Source organism: Quercus suber, unplaced genomic scaffold (assembly GCF_002906115.3).
Source record: "Quercus suber isolate HL8 unplaced genomic scaffold, Cork oak 2.0 scaffold_848, whole genome shotgun sequence".
In the NCBI taxonomy this organism is placed as follows: domain Eukaryota; kingdom Viridiplantae; phylum Streptophyta; class Magnoliopsida; order Fagales; family Fagaceae; genus Quercus; species Quercus suber.
The window spans coordinates 114,559-122,203 of record NW_027070278.1 but is presented as its reverse complement, the minus strand read 5'-3'; the positions used below and the strand labels follow the sequence as shown (position 1 = coordinate 122,203).

Sequence of the window (7,645 nt, the reverse complement as noted above, 5' to 3'; positions counted from 1 at the left end):
TTGAAGGGGGGGGGCGCGGTAAAGAAGTGATTTTAATGTTTTTTTTTTTTTTTGGGAATCATTTCAATAATAAATTCAATTATAAAAAATGTATAAAATTATTTTATCTGTAATATTACCCAATCACTAATGGTTAACCCGTTTTGATTGGATTTGAAGCAAGATAGTCAACACAATACTAGAAGACGTTTCAATTTGTTAAGGAATACAAAATATTTTGACACTAACTAATTTTGGATGAGTTATTGTGAGATCCAGCTAATACAAAATTTGTATAAATTGATGGGGGACTAAAAATATTACTGAAATGACAAGTGAAACTCAAAAAGGTAAATACCTTGGTCTTTGACAATGAATCCAAAAACATAATGGGATTATTTTCATGGAAGAAAATATCCCTCCTATCAAGTGAAAATATGCCAATTGAAAAGGATTATATACTTAATTCATCAAGAAGTCCAAAAAAGACAAAAACTATGCCAACAAGAAAAGTAATCCTTGGATAATGAGTTTGATTTGCTTTTACAAACAATATTTCAGAAACATCACCAACCGGTCTTTTTTGGTTCTTAGGTAAATAAACAAATATCATTTCCACAAAAGAAATGCATCAAACAACTCATAAAACCCTATTGCTCAATGACATGCTCTAAACATTCTGAGTGTCGAGATTTGACCCTTGACCTTAAAAAGAAGCCTGACTCTAAAGGACTTTAATCATTCTCAAAATCAACTGGTCATGATTACAGCTTATTATTTAACACCAATCACCATAATCATCATCTACTCATGCTAACTTCTTCAGATGTTAGGAAACTGGCGGAAGAGTACTTGTGTGAATTCTGCCATAAGCTTTCCAGCAAAATGGATTCATATGTTTCTTTCCTTGGGCAGGAAAGCAATGCCACTCTCAAAAGTGTCAACATTTCTATATGGCTTTGAATCACTGCAAGCAATGTGCAAAGGTGGGCTTCTTATGTCAAAAGTACCATATATAAATGAAAGTATGATTGGGGCACTTTTCAGTGAGGCAGTAGTATTGGTTTAAATAAATGGGTTTTGAACCGTGTCCAATTGTCCATGTATCGGAAACGCAAAGTACAGAAGTATGATTGGAGAACTTTTTACCGAGGTGGTATCATTGGTTTAAATGATTGGGTTTTGAACAATGTCCATGTGAATGTTTTGGAATGCTAATTTGGAAAAAACCTGAGCCACCTAGCCACGTTTTGATCTGAACACCATTAATATAGTGTTTGATGATTGAGTCCCTCACTGTGTGAAGTTTGGAATACAAGCTCGAGATTTATCTGTTCCAAGACTGCCAATGCTGCACAGGCGGAAGGATCAGTCAGAAAAAGTGACTAGTCGATTTTCCGCCACTTAATTAAGCAAAAGTTAAACTTTGTGCAAATTGAAACCTTTGTCTAGGCTTTTGTAACCTCTGAATTTTACTATGACCAAGAAAGACAAACAATGAAGTTTTCTAATACACTACATTCTATTAGATAACTAGAAGTGAATATAAGCCCCACTGTGACCCCTAAGTGTTGGTATGGTAGTAATTTTTGTAGGTTTGACTTTTTTACAGCTTGCAATTTGGATATAGACTATATTTTCAACTAAGAAATTTTAGTATCAAGCAGTGAATGTACCACGAATTTGGCTGCATGTAACATTCCTTATGTCCACATTGTGAGAATTGTTTCCAATTGACATACAATCGTCACCTGCATAAAAGGCATATGCCCAAACAATATGAACTTTTATTATAGTAAAACATAGGGAAGACAAGAACTAGGAATTGAGAGCTTGTGGAATAATATACCAGTGGATATGAATGAATTGTATATTTTCACATTATTTGTCTCCTCCAAGTGAATTCTGCTCGTATTGGGACTATCATTAGGTGATTATTTGCTATGCCATTCCAAATGGACATTTTGAATGATCAAATCCAAAATGGAACTAGGGGCTGTTCTTAACTCAATGTCCACTTAATTTCAAATCGGAACTAGAAGCAAAATTCATGGCCTGGATTAGTTAAAAACTTAAATGAAAGAATTTCGACAGAGCTTAACTTCCAAAAAATAATCTCTAGTTACCTTTTTTTTTGCCTTAAACATCCTCTATATTTATAACATTAATATAGGATGTCAACATTGATGAGGTAATATTATAAATTAAAATGCCTTACTTTATCAGTCCACCCCCCCTCCTTTTTTTAGAAACAAATCACTTCTTTACCTATCAACAATTACTTGCCACACCTATCCAATAAAAAAAAAAATTACTCGCCACATTGTTAGTAATATTTTTACTTACCTAAACTTATATTTGGGGATTTGATTGCAATTGAAATCTGTCACTCACATGATAAATGCTTTCACCACACCTAGCAGATATGTGTATGTAAATATATATATATATATATAGTTCTGTTAAAACTAGTGAGGATTTGTATTGAGATTTGAACCTTGCTTCATTCTTGTCTGAATTCCTCATATTGAGGCTACTGATGCAGCGTGGGCGTGCAGAAGCAGAATCTGTAACACACAATTACTACAACTCTTCCACGAAACCTAAGTTCTACAAGAACACTAGGCTAGTAGGCAAAATAATAGAGAAAACTTTTCTAACAAACTTTTATTAATCAACGCATAACATTAATCAACCTCTCTATAAAGAGTATTTATAGGAATAGAATTTCTCCCAATCCTTTTAGAAAAAGAAATAATAAACCTACGTCTACTTGAGAAAAGAAAACCAACTTAACTAGGAAAAGATAAAAAATTAAAATCCTAATTCAACTAGGAAAAAGGATTTTAATTGAACATGTAAAAGCAAATAAATCACAATTCCACTAGGAAAGAGAAAACAACATAAAATATTAAAATATTTTATTCTCCCTTAACCAATCTGCATCACTTCTATTAGCTTATTTCATTTGAGGTTGGAATAGGTTTGGAGAGACACCTTTAAACTCCTTTTATTTCTTTTTAATAGATATAAATTTTGAAAATCTACCCGTTGGATTGCATGTTCTTATTATATTCCACTTATTTGCAAAGTTCCAAGAACATCAAAAATTAATAGCTATGTTATTAATCAAATATTTAAATTTCAAGTTTTTATAGTCTAAATTATGCATAAAAAATAAATTTATGGATCAAATAGTAAGCAGCATTCAATTAGTATGAAATTTAACATACATGTTAAGAACATAAAAAACATACAATTTAACACTTATATTTTCAAAATTCAAAATTAAGTCTAAAATTATGCAATAAAAAATAAATTGATAGATCGAATAGTAAATAACATTCGATTAGTATAAAATTTGACATGCTTGTTAAGAACATAAAAAATAAAAATAAATTAAAAAAATTCAAAATTCACAATTCAAGGCTTAGATTTTCAAAATTCACATCTAAAATTTGTCCTAGTTGGTTTTAGTAGCAGCTCCAGTTGCTCTGTTTTTACTCTAGCATTTTACTTGTTTTTGCTTCTTCTTCTTCTTCTTTTTTTTTTTTTTTGATTTGTTTAATGAAAGTTACTGATTTATCCAAAAAGTTATTCACAACCTCTTTCATTTATTTTATGTTTCTTTTAGACTAACTTGTATGTATTATTTTATTCATTCATACTAAAGTTTACATTTTTGTTATTTAAGTTGCAGTGTTTTAGTGAGCATGTGTGCTAGCCTGCTAAGTGTTTGAGGAAATGGCTAAACATGTTTTGGAATGGGTTGGCAAGGGAATAAGAAACCTGCCCCCAAACCCAGTCCATAGACTATTTTAACCTTCCTTCTTGCAAATTAAATTCTTAACAAAAGACTAGAATTTCTATTTGCTATGCCTAAATTTTTTTGTTTACTGCTTCAGTGTTCATCTCCGAGTTTATTGGGAACAAATTATTAGTAATCTACTGTGGAGTCCTGGTTTTTTAAGGAGTCATATTATCACCTATGAGACCAATGTACAAGAAATCTATATCGGACCTTCAAGTAGGGCCATTTAGAAACCTGACTACAAGGTACGTGTGTGGTTCTCATCGTAGGCAACAAAACCACTAATTGTGGCAATATATATATATATATATATATATAAGAGGTTCAGCAATTCTTGAGGAGTTGAAGAATGAGGGTAGGATCTAAGAACGTGACTGCAATTTGAAAAATTGAAATTGAGTCCAACATCTTTACAAAATAAACAACTCAATGATTGAGTCCAGCCAGTGCACTTAATGGGCCCTGCAATTGGGCCAAAAATGTTGACAATTTACCTTAACAAGTTAGGAAGAGGAAAATTACAAAGCCAATTGAGTTGAAAAAGAGTCAACAGCTAGGCCAGTGAAAAAATTCCTTTTATTTTGATTCCAAAAGTAGGAGAAATTTTATTTGAAACCCTATAATTTAAGGGTGTAACAAATTAAACATGAAAGTTTCAAATGTAACAAATTAAAATCTTGAAGTTTCAAAAAATAAAAAAAATTAAACCTTAACTCATTTAAGTGGAAATAAATTGTGTTTTAGTTTAATACAGATTGAAGGTTTAATTTGTTAGCTTTTCAAATGCTTAAAGTTTAAATTGTTACTTTTGAAACAATAGTATTTAACTTGTTACATTTCTAAATTATAGGATCTAATATATAATTTGGAACGAGATTGAGATTTATATATATATTTTTAATAAATTCATATTTAAAATAAGGTAAATTAAAATTTACCCACCTGTGGTTTGGTTGAAATTTAAGTTGCCTATTTGTAGTTTGAAATTTGACACTTTACTCACTTGAGGTTATCTTTATCTTTTTTTCTTTCTTTCTTTTTGTATGGTACTTTACTTTCAAGAAATCAAGTATTAGGGTTTTTTTTTTTTTTTTTCCTATTGTAAATTTTTTGGTACTTTACTTTCAAGAAATCAAGTATTAGGGTTTTTTTTTTTTTTTTTCCTATTGTAAATTTTGTATCATTAAGTGGATTATAAATATTTAATATAATTATTATTATTTGGCATATAATTATAGAATCTTCAACAAATATTTATAGATTAATTAATATTACTCTTACATATAGTCATTCTAAGATTTGAATGTCATCTAATAGTATTTTAGAACTTAACAGTTCGATAAGTTCTCTTTTAAGAAAATAAAATAAATAAATAAAAGTTGAGTTTGAAATAAGTTTGGATTCACTAATATATGTGAAACAAGTTTGAGATTAAATTGATAAAATTGAATATAATTTGGAACAAGATTAAGATTTATATATATATTTTTTAATAAATTCAAATTTAAAATAGGGTAAATTATAATTTACTTACATGTAGTTTGGTCGAAATTTAAATTGTTTACCTGTGGTTTAGTATTTGACCCTTTGCTCACTTGAAGTTATCTTTATCTTTATTTCTTTAAATCTTTTTTTGTATGGTATGTTACTTTCAAGAAATCAAGCAATAGTTAATTTTTTTTTCACTTTTTTTTTCTTTTGTAAATTTTGTATTATTAAGTGAATTATAAATATTTAAGATAATAATTAGTATTTTGCATACATAATTATAGAATCTTCAACAAATATTTATAGATTAATAAATATTACTCTTAAAATAGTCACTCTAAGATTTGAATGTGATCTAATAGTATTTTAGAACTTAATAGTTCGATAAGTTATCTCTTTTTAAGAAAAATAAAAAAAAATAAAAAGTTGAGTTTGAAATGAGTTTGGATCCATTAATAAATATATGTGAAAAAAATTTGAGATTAAATTGCTAAAATTAATATAATTTGGAACGAGATTGAGATTCATATATTTTTTAATAAATTCAAATTTAAATTAGGGTAAATTACAATTTACCTACCTGTGATTTGGTCGAAATTTAAGATGTTTACCTGCGATTTGAAATTTGACACTTTACTCACTTAAGATTATCTTTATCTTTTCTTTTTCTTTTTTTCTTTTTGTATGGTATTTTACTTTCACGAAATCAAGTACTAGTTTTTTTTTTCACTTTTTTTTTCTTTTGTAAATTTTGTATTATTAAGTGGATTATAAATATTTAAGACAGTAATTAGTATTTTGCCTACATAATTATAGAATCTTCAACAAATATTTATAGATTAATACATATTACTCTTAAATATAGTCACTCTAAGGTTTGAATGTGAACTAGTAGTATTTTAGAACTTAACAGTTCAATAAGTTATCTCTTTTTAAGAAAAATAAAATAAATAAAAAAGTTGAGTTTGAAATGAGTTTGGATTCATTAATATATGTGAAACAAATTTAAGATTAAATTGCTAAAATTTAATATAATTTGTTACGAGATTGAGATTTATATATTTTTTTTAATAAATTCTAATTTAAAATAGGATAAATTACAATTTACCCACCTAATAAATGCTCTCACCACACCCCCCTCACTCACACAACATTTTTACATAAAACAACAATAGTCTAGCCAATAACAATTTTAGGCTTTTTTTCCATACATAAGCACTATACAGTTTATAGACTCTACTAGTAAAATTATATATTAATTATATTTAACTCCAAAACCACGCTAGAGAAATTTCTTTTCAATTAAATTCCTTTATTATATGTACTTCTTAAATTCCGTTATTTTTTTAATTCTTAAGTACTCCCAAAGCACGGATAATAGTTCTTCCTTCTCTCACATTCATGGTGAGGTCCACTCATTATATTTATGGTGGGATCCACCATGATTGTAAGAGGAGGGAGCACAATTTCTCCGTGCTCCGAGTGTACCTAAGAATTTTTTCTTTTATAGATGCACATACCTAATGTTATGATAACAATGGAAAGCAAATAAAAAAAATCATGACTTGTATTGCCTTCGTGTGGTAGATACTAAACGGTATGTATTGCCAAAAATACTGTTCCGTCCTTCGCTCCTTTTATATATTAGAGCATTCGCATCAACTCGTTTAAAAATTTTTCCATTTTACATGTTTAAAACCTACTTTTTCTATTTTACACATTTATTTTTACAAAACACCCACACCAATTTGTCTATTATACACATTTATTCAAATAAAATATTAATTTCTTTGCCACACAGCCACCGACCCACACCGGTATCACACCGGAATCCACACAACCCACCGGCAGAAAACCAGAAAAACAAAATCCACACAACCCACAAAACCCACCAGTAGAAACCCAGAAAAACAAAACCCACACAATCCACACAACCCACAAAACCCACCGGCAGAAACCCACACAACCCACCGGAATCCACACAATCCACAAAACCCACTGACGATTTGATGATTTGATCTGCGTGGTTGGTGATCGGCGTGGTTCGATGATCGGCGTAGTTCGATGAATGGCTGCAATGGATGATCAGCGTGGTTTGATGATCGGCGATCGCGTGGCTTGATGATCACCCACCCAACCTGAAAACCACTAACGATTTGATGATTTGATCGGCGTGGTTTGATGATCGGAGAGGCCTTCGTTTGATGATTTGATCGGTGTGGTTGGTGATCGGCGTGGTTGGTGATCGGCGTGGTTTGATGATCGACGTGGTTCGATGAACGGCAGCAATTGATGATTAGCGTGGTTTGATGATCGGCGATCACGTGGCTTGATGATTTATCGGCGGCAAGTAACAGATGATCGGCA

The 7,645-nt window shown here is 30.1% G+C and overlaps 1 long non-coding RNA gene across 1 annotated transcript; it reads right to left on the bottom strand.

Moving 5' to 3' along the window:
* Nucleotides 1–475: 475 nt before the first annotated feature.
* Nucleotides 476–2,202, bottom strand: LOC112021846 (uncharacterized). The gene is made up of 3 exons (XR_010626740.1): nt 1,829–2,202; nt 1,656–1,730; nt 476–1,330 (listed from the first exon to the last, which is right to left on the bottom strand). It is a non-coding gene; the product is annotated as an uncharacterized LOC112021846 (long non-coding RNA).
* Between the last annotated feature and the right edge of the window lie 5,443 nt (nt 2,203–7,645).